General features: G+C 38.4%; 1 non-coding gene across 1 annotated transcript; it reads left to right on the top strand.

The window, feature by feature from the left end:
- Positions 1-9,591: 9,591 nt before the first annotated feature.
- LOC112445286 (U6 spliceosomal RNA) lies at positions 9,592-9,698 on the top strand. The gene has a single exon (XR_003033643.1). It is a non-coding gene; the product is annotated as a U6 spliceosomal RNA (small nuclear RNA).
- The last annotated feature ends 511 nt before the right edge of the window (positions 9,699-10,209 follow it).

The raw sequence follows: 10,209 nt of genomic DNA, 5'->3' as shown, positions 1-10,209 counted from the left end.
ATCCAACCAGTGCATCCTAAAGGAAACCAGTCCTGAATATTCATTGGAAGGACTGATGTTGAAGCTGAAACTCCAATACTCTGGCCACCTGATGCAAAGAACTGACTCATTGGAAAAGACCCTGATGCTGGGAAAAATTTAAGGTGGGAGGGAAAAGGGGGCAACAGAGGATGAGATGGTTGGATGGCATCACTGACTCATTGGACATGAGTTTGAGTAAACTCTGGGAGTTGGTGATGGACAGGGAGGCCTGGCGTGCTGGAGTCCATGGGGTCACAAAAAGTCAGACACGACTGACTGACTCAACTGAACTGATATTCCATCTACATTCCCTTCCTTTAAGATCTTGCCCAGTAACGTGGCTTCAACATTCACATCTATGTGGATGACTCCTAAATCTATATCTGCAGCCCTACGCTATTACACTAACTCCAAATCTGTATCACAGCTGTCTGTTGGACATTTCCACAGAGACATTTAGATGCTGCTTCAAACCCATCAAACGTCAGATTTAACATCTTCTGTTCCAAGTCAGTTCCCAATAAATTGGGAAAGGTACTTTGACATCTATAAAGACAAATATAAATACAAAGTATTATATTTCTCATTCAGTATCAAAGACAACACTGTTTACCCAGGCATCTAGGCCTGGGACTTTGGAGTACTTCTCCAAATCCAGGCACTTACTATGTCTAAGAGATTCTTCCCTTGTGAGATCTCTTGTATCTGTTCCTTCCTTTCCATTCTCAACAGACTGATGAAGTCTAAATCTTAATCTCTCACCTTACATTGGTATTGTTGTGTCTCTCAGCCATGTCTGACTTGTTGTGACCCCATGGACTATAGCCCACCAGGCTCTTCTGTCCATGGGATTTCCCAGGCAAAAAATAGTGGAATGGGTTGCTATTTTCTTTTCTAGGGGATCTTCCCAACCCAGGTACTGAAACCATGTCTCCTGCACTGCAGGCAGATTCTTTACCACTCAGCAACCAGGGAAGTCCCCTCATCTTACATGCTGCTGCTGCTGCTAAGTCGCTTCAGTCGTGTCCGACTCTGTGCGACCCCAGAGATGGCAGCCCACCAGGCTCCCCCGTCCCTGGGATTCTCCAGGCAAGAATACTGGAGTGGGGTGCCATTTCCTTCTCCAGTGCATGAAAAGAGAAAAGTGAAAGTGAAGTCGCTCAGTCGCGGCTGACTCGTAGCGACCCCATGGACTGCAGGCTACTAGGCTCCTCCATCCATGGGATTTTCTAGGCAAGAGTACTGGACATTTTACATAAATGAATGCAAATATGGAAAGCATTTGGCATACTATGGTGATCAAATAGTGTTAGATGCACTTTTAAGTACTAAATATACTCCACTTGGATGCCTTTCTGGCACCTCAAACTCAATATGTTCTTAAATGAATGAATTTCTTTCTCTAAACCAGCTTCTCCCAATATCAGTTGTTGACAGCATAATCTACTCACTCAAGTAAAAAAACCCATGGATGAGTTTTCTTTGAATTTTTTCCCTCTCTTGGTGTCTTCATGTAATTTCTCATAACATCTTATCAATTGTCTCTCGTATTTCTTTCAATATGTCCCCATTCTTATGCTTTATGGGCACTGGGCTAAAGAAAAATCTTTTGAGTCAGACATACCTAAATCTGGATTTAGCTCAACAAATTACTGGGAAACCTTGAATAAATTATTTAGCTTTCTTGAATCTCAGTTTCTGCCTCTGTAAAATGGTAATGACATTACCTATGCCTTGGAGTTTTTTTTTTTTTTCCTGGATTAAATGAGATTATTGTATTTATAGTACTGATAATAGAGTTGTTCTTTAGTTGTTCAGTTGTGTCCTACTCTTTTGTAATCCCATGGACTGCAGCACACCAGGCTTCCCTGTCCTTCACTATATCCTGGAGTTTGCTCAAACTCATGTCCATTGAATTGGTGATGCCATCCAACCATCTCATCCTCTGTCGTCCCCTTCTCCTCCTGCCCTCAGTCTTTCCCACCATCAGGGTCTTTTCCAAAGAGTCAACTCTTCGCATCAGGTGGCCAAAGTTTTGGAGCTTCAGCGTCAACATCAGTCCTTCACATGAATGTTCAGGATTGATTTCCTTTAGGATTGACTGGTTTGATCTCCTTGCAGTCCAAGGGACTCTCAAGAGTCTTCTCCAGCACCACAATTCGAAGGCATCAGTTCTTTAACACTTAGCCTTCTTTATTGCCCAAGACTCACATCTGTACATGACTACTAGAAAAACCATAGCTTTGATGATACCTCTCAAAATATATATTCCTTTTCTCCCCTCACAATTTTCCTCTTCAAGTTGTTTAAAATGTAGTCAGTTGATTTGAGATCTTAATGTAGGTATTTATAGTTACACACATCCATCTGAGCACTTGTTTTGCTGCATCCCATACATTTTTGTATTTATATTTTTCCTTTCATCAATCTCAGAGTATTTTCTAGCTTCTCTAGGATTTTCTCTTTAGCCCAGTGCTTGTTTAAGAATGCATTGTTGATCTAATATATTTGTGAATTTCTGTTTTTCTTTTGTTATTGATTTCTAGCTTCAACCCACTGTTGAGGGAGAAAATACTTTGTATGATTTCAATATTTTTAAATTGATTAAGACTTTCTTTGGAGCCTAACCTGTGGCCTAGGGAAAACGTTCAATCTGCATTTGAGAAGAATGCATAGTTTCTTTTTGGGTGAACTGTTCTGTGTATGTCTACTGTGTTTAGTTGAATTACAGAGTTGTTCAAGTTCTATATTCCTTTTTTGATTTTCTGTCTAAATATTCTGTCCGTTACTGAAAGTGTGATATTGAAGTCTCCAGTTTCTTGTAGAACTGTATAATTCTCCCTTTAGTCGGTCAGTGTTTACTTCATTAATTTTGAATGTTATTGAGTGCATAAATGTTTATAATTGTTATATCTTCTAGCTATGTTGAACCGAACTTTTTACTAATATATAATCCCCTCTTAGTCTCTTGTAACTTTTCAGATTTAAAGTCAGTTTTTCTACATGGTTTGAAAGGATGCATGTAGCCCAATATTCATTGCAGCACTGTTTACAATAAGTAGGCCATGGATGCAAACCAAATGTCCGTAGACAGATAAATGGATAAAGATGGATGTGGTACATATATACAATGGAATAATAGTCATTAAAAAGAATGAAATAATGCCATTTTCAGTAACATGGATGGACCTGGAGATTATCATACTAAGTGAAGTAAGCCTGATACAATTTATATGCAAAATCTAAAAAATATATATGTACAAAGGAGCTTATTTACAAAGCAGAAATAGACTCACAGATTTAGGAGAATAATTATGGCTACCAAGGGAGAAAGGCTAGGGGAGGGACAGATTAGGAGTTTGGGATTGACATGTACACACAGTTATATTTAAAATGGATAACAAAAATGTTCTAATGTATAGCACAGAGAGCTCTTCAATACTCTGTAATAATCTAAATGAGAAAAGAATTTGAAAAAGAACAGATACATATTTAAGTATAACTGAATCACTTTGATGTACATCTGACGTTAACACAACATTGTTAATCAACTATACGCCAATGTAAAATAAAAAAAAAAAAAAGTAAGGTTTTTATTATATTATTATAGTTACTCCAGCTATCTTTTGGTTAGTGTTTGCATGGAATATCTTTTTCCATTCTTTCAATTTCAACTTATTTGTATTTTTGTGTCTAAAGTGAGTACTTGTAAGCAGTATATAGTGGCAACGTGGTTTTACCAATTCTGTGGTCTGTGTCTTTTTTTTTTTTTTTTTAACTTTACAATGTTCAGGATGGGGAACACATGTATACCAGTGGTGGATTCATTTTGATATATGGCAAAAGCAATACAATATTGGTCTGTGTCTTTTAATTGCTAAGTTTAATCTATTTACACTTAAAAAATTTACTGATAATGTACACCTGTGGTGGATTCATGTTGATGTATTACAAAAGCAATACAATATTGTAATTAGCCTCCAATTAAAATTAAAAAATTACTGATAATGAAGGACTTAATTCTGTCATTTTGCTATTAAAATATATATCTTGTATCTTTTTTGTTCCTTTATTCTTCCAATATTTTTTTTGTCTTTGATTAAATTTTTAGTGTAGCATTTTGATTTCCTCTTTGCTTTATTTTCTGCACATTTTAGTTATGCTGTGTAGATTATAGTCAACATCCTAGATTTATAATAATTTAATTTGAATTGACACCAAATTAGTTTCAAGAACCATACCTTAACTCTGCTCCTATCCAAATTCATCCCTCTATGTTGTTGTTGTCACAAATTAAATCTTTATATATTTTGTGCTCATTATCATAGATTCATAATTATCTTTTTATGCATTTGTCTTTATAAATCACATAAGAAACAAAAGAGAAGTTACAAACCAAAAATACAATGATGTTAGCTTTTATTTTTGCTTATGCAGCTACGTTTACTGGAGATCCTTATTTTTTCATATGACTTTAAGTTACCATATATTATAGCTTCATTTCCCTTTAGCTTGAAGGACTCCTTTTAGGATTTCTTGTAATGGAGGTCTACTAACAACAAATTTTTTTCGCCTTTGTTTATCTGATAATGCTTTAATTTCTACTTCATTTTTGAAGGATAGTTTTCCTGGGCACAACATTCTTGGTTGACATATGACCAAGCAATTTCATTCCTAGGATTAAACACAAAAGAATTGAGAGCAGGCACTTGAGCAAGTATCTGTACAGAGTTAAGAAAACAAATTGAGATGCAAAAACATAATTTAAAAACTAACATAAAGAGCAAGAAACTCAGTAGAATTGCTAAAAAATCAAAGTGATAACAATGAAGAAAAATTATGCAGTAATCAGTTAGTGAAAAGGATAAAGAAAAATTAAACTACTTTCAAGATAATAGAGATAAGATCAAAGATAATCTACTAAGAATAATGCTGAAACAGAATAACTTCTGTTTATTGTACAATAAAACAGAAAACATATTAGAAGATATAACAGAAGAAAAATTCTCTGAAATAATGGAATAATTAAATTTGCAAATCGAAAGACTATACTTGCCTTCTAACATTTATTTGTAGGCTTTTCAATAATGGATATTCTGATATGTGGCGACAAGAGGAGTTACCCAGAGCCGTGGCTGCACGGGCGCAGGAGGGCCTAGAGGAGCTATCCCACACTGAAGGTCAGGAAGGGTGGTGGTGAGGAGATACCCCTCGTCCAAGGTAAGGAGCAATGGCTGTGCTTCACTGGAGCAGCCGTGAAGAGATACCCCAAGCCCAAGGTAAGAGAAACCCAAGTAAGATGGTAGGTGTTGCAAGAGGGCATCAGAGGGCAAACACACTGAAACCATACTCACAGAAAACTAGTCAATCTAATCACACTAGGACCACAGCCTTGTCTAACTCAGTGAAACTAAGCCACGCCCATGGGGCAACCCAAGATGGGCGGGTCATGGTGGAGAGATTAGACAGAATGTGGTCCACTGGAGAAGGGAATGGCAAACCACTTCAGTATTCTTGCCTTGAGAATCTCATGAACAGTATGAAAAGGCAAAATGATAGGATACTGAAAGAGAAACTCCCCAGGTCAGTAGATGTTCAATATGCTACTGGAGATCAGTGGAGAAATAACTCCAGAAAGAATGAAGGGATGGAGCCAAAGCAAAAACAATACCCAGCTGTGGATGTGACTGGTGATAGAAGCAAGGTCTGATGCTGTAAAGAGAAATATTGCATAGGAAGAGGGAATGTCAGGCCCATGAATCAAGGCAAATTGGAAGTGGTCAAACAAGAGATGTCAAGAGTGAATGTCTACATTCTAGAAATCAGCAAACTGAAATGGACTGGAATGGGTGAATTTAACTCACATGACCATTATATCTACTACTGTGGGCAGGAATCCCTCAGAAGAAATGGAGTGGGCATCATGGTCAACAAAAGAGTCCGAAATGCAGTACTTGGATGCAATCTCAAAAATGACAGAATGATCCCTGTTCGTTTACAAAGCAAATCATTCAATATCACAGTAATCCAAGTCTATGCTCCAACCAGTAATGCTGAAGAAGCTGAAGTTGAATGGTACTATGAAGACCTACAAGGCCTTTTAGAACTAACACCCCAAAAAGATGTCCTTTTCATTATAGGGGACTGTAATGCAAAAATAGGAAGTCAAGAAACACCTGGAGTAACAGGCAAATTTGGCCTTGGAATACGGAATGAAGCAGGGCAAAGACTAGGAGAGTTTTGCCAAGAAAACGCACTGGTCATAACAAACACCCTCTTCCAACAACACAAGAGAAGACTATACATGGACATCACCAGATGGTCAACACCAAAATCAGATTTATTATATTCTTTGCAGCCAAAGATGGAGAAGCTCTGTACAGTCAGCAAAAACAAGACCAGGAGCTGACTGTGGCTCAGACCATGAACTCCTTATTGCCAAATTCAGACTTAAATTGAAGAAAGTAGGGAAGACCACTAGACCATTCAGGTATGACCTAAATCAAATCCCTTATGATTATACAGTGGAAGTGAGAAATAGATTTAAGGGCCTAGATCTGATAGATAGAGTGCCTGATGAACTATGGACAGAGGTTCATGACATTGTACAGGAGACAGGGATCAAGACCATCCCCATGGAAAAGAAATGCAAAAAAGCAAAATGGCTGTCTGGGGAGGCCTTACAAATAGCTGTGAAAAGAAGAGAAGCAAAAAGCAAAGGAGAAAAGGAAAGATATAAGCATCTGAATGCAGAGTTCCAAAGAATAGCAAGAAGAGATAAGAAAGTCTTCTTCAGTAATCAGTGCAAAGAAATAGAGGAAAACAACAGAATGGGGAAGACTAAGGATCTCTTCAAGAAAATCAGAGATACCAGAGGAACATTTCATGCAAAGATGAGCTCGATAAAGGACAGAAATGGTATGGACCTAACAGAAGCAGAAGATATTAAGAAGAGATGGCAAGAATACACAGAAGAACTGTACGAAAAAGATCTTCGCGACCCAGATAATCACGATGGTGTGATCACTGACCTAGAGCCAGACATCCTGGAATGTGAAGTCAAATGGGCCTTAGAAAGCATCACTACGAACAAAGCTAGTGGAGGTGATGGAATTCCAGTTGAGCTATTCCAAATCCTGAAAGATGATGCTGTGAAAGTGCTGCACTCAATATGCCAGCAAATTTGGAAAACGCAGCAGTGGCCACAGGATTGGAAAAGGTCAGTTTTCATTCCAATCCCAAAGAAAGGCAATGCCAAAGAATGCTCAAACTACTGCACAGTTGAACTCATCTCACACGCTAGTAAAGTAATGCTTAAATTTCTCCAAGCCAGGCTTCAGCAATATGTGAACCATGAAATTCCAGATGTTCAAGCTGGTTTTAGAAAAGGCAGAGGAAACAGAGATCAAATAGCCAACATCCGCTGGATCATAGAAAAAGTAAGAGAGTTCCAGAAAAACATCTATTTCTTCTTTACTGACTATACCAAAGCCTTTGACTGTGTGGATCACAATAAACTGTGGAAAATTCTTCAAGAGATGGGAATACCAGACTACCTGATCTGCCTCTTGAGAAATTTGTATGCAGGTCAGGAAGCAACAGTTAGAACTGGACATGGAACAACACACTGGTTCCAAATAGGAAAAGGAGTTTGTCAAGGCTGTATATTGTCACCCTGTTTATTTAACTTATATGCAGAGTACATCATGAGAAACGCTGGACTGGAAGACACAAAAGATGGAATCAAGATTGCCGAGAGAAATCTCAATAACCTCAGATATGCAGATGACACCACCCTTATGGCAGAAAGTGAAGAGGAACTCAAAAGCCTCTTGATGAAAGTGAAAGTGGAGAGTGAAAAAGTTGGCTTAAAGCTCAACATTCAGAAAACGAAGATCATGGCATCCGGTCCCATCACTTCATGGGAAATAGATGGGGAAACAGTGGAAACAATGTGAGACTTTATTTTTCTGGGCTCCAAAATCACTGCAGATGGTGACTGCAGCTATGAAATTAAAAGACGCTTACTCCTTGGAAGGAAAGTTTTGACCAACCTAGATAGCATATTCAAAAGCAGAGACATTACTTTGCCAACAAAGGTTCGTCTAGTCAAGGCTATGGTTTTTCCTGTGGTCATGTATGGATGTGAGAGTTGGACTGTGAAGAAGGCTGAGTGCTGAAGTATTGATGCATTTGAACTGTGGTGTTGGAGAAGACTCTTGAGAGCCCCTTGGACTGTAAGGAGATCCAACCAGTCCATTCTGAAGGAGATCAGCCCTGGGATTTCTTTGCAAGGAATGATGGTAAAGCTGAAACTCCAGTACTTTGGCCACCTCATGAGAAGAGTTGACTCATTGGAAAAGACTCTGATGCTGGGAGGGATTGGGGGCAGGAGGAGAAGGGGACGACAGAAGATGAGATGGCTGGATGGCATCACTGACTCGATGGACATGAGTCTCAGTGAACTCCGTGAGTTGGTGATGGATAGGGAGGCCTGGCGTGCTGGGATTCATGGGGTCGCAAAGAGTCAGACATGATTGAGTGACTGAACTGAACTGAACTGAACTGATTCTGAGTGGTGTGAGGTGATATCCCATGTGGTTTTGATTTCATTTCCCTGTTGGTTGGCAATGTTGAGCATCTCTTCCTGTGGCTGTTGGCCATCTGCATGTGTTCTTTGGAAAAACTGCTTATTAGGTCCTCTGTCCTTTTTTAAATTGGATTGTTTGGTGTTTTTGATACTGAGCTGTATGACATATTTATATATTTTAGATATTAACCCCTTATCTAATATATCATTTGCAAATAACTTCTCCCAGTCAGCCCATTGCTTTTCTGTCTTGTAGATGATTTCCTTCCCTGTGTAAAGGCACATCTTTACAGTGTACATTTTTTTCCTATTAGGATTTTCTAGAGTAGTGAAGTATGAGACAAGTTCTGGATTGCCACTTCACTAACTATATGACCTTGTATATGTCACTTCCTTAATTTTCTTCTCTCTGAGGATATTGATATTTGTAAATTTCTGATACCCATAGGCCCACTTTTTCAGCAAGGCTGAATCTAGGACAAAGCTCCCTAATTGGTAACTTACTGGACATCCACTTCCAGGCATAATACTTGGCAAAAGTATGAAGTTGGCAAAGCTTATCTCTAGAATCCTTCCTTCTTCATAATTCTGTGGGCACTTCTAATTTTGCTGCTTGTTTCAATTCCTTCCCTAATTCTTCCAACAGCTAGTATGTTTAGATTAGCTGATAATGGTTTAAATGCTAAAGGTGTGGCAGTCAGAAAGGATTAGGGGAACATTTATGGAGAGGAGAGGTTAACATTTGAAGTGTGACTATATGGAGCAAAGAGAGTAGTCCACTTTGCTGGACATACAGGGTAGATTTATGGGAGAGAAAAGTTAGATTATGATCATATTGTGGGGGCTTTATACCTCAGGGTTGCAGTGTTTGAAATTAATTTGACTGACAGTGGGGAGCCTTTGAAGATTCTGTCCAGGGGGTGACTTGAACAGGCTGAAGCATAGTTCTCTAAAAAGCCTCAGTTAAAATGCAAATTATGGTGCTAGCTTCGGCAGCACATATACTAAAATTGGAACGATACAGAGAAGATTAGCATGGCCCCTGCGCAAGGATGACACACAAATTCGTGAAGCGTTCCATATTTTTCTGGGCCATAAAGCTAGCCTTGGTAAATTCAAAAAAATAGAAATCATTCCAAGCATTTTTTCTGACCACAATGCAGTAAGATTAGATCTCAATTACAGGAGAAAAACTATTAAAAATTCCAACATATGGAGGCTGAACAACACGCTGCTGAATAACCAACAAATCAAAGAAGAAATCAAAAAAGAAATCAAAATTTGCATAGAAACGAATGAAAATGAAAACACAACAACCCAAAACCTGTGGGACACGGTAAAAGCAGTCCTAAGGGGAAAGTTCATAGCAATACAGGCACACCTCAAGAAACAAGAAAAAAGTCAAATAAATAACCTAACTCTACACCTAAAGCAACTAGAAAAGGAAGAAATGAAGAACCCCAGGGTTAGTAGAAGGAAAGAAATCTTAAAAATTAGAGCAGAAATAAATGCAAAAGAAACAAAAGAGACCATAGCAAAAATCAACAAAACCAAAAGCTGGTTCTTTGAAAGGATAAATAAAATTGACAAACCATTAG

Source organism: Bos taurus, chromosome X (assembly GCF_002263795.3).
Source record: "Bos taurus isolate L1 Dominette 01449 registration number 42190680 breed Hereford chromosome X, ARS-UCD2.0, whole genome shotgun sequence".
NCBI lineage: Eukaryota > Metazoa > Chordata > Mammalia > Artiodactyla > Bovidae > Bos > Bos taurus.
Note: the sequence above shows the minus strand (reverse complement) of the source record. Positions and strands in the feature narration are given on the sequence as shown.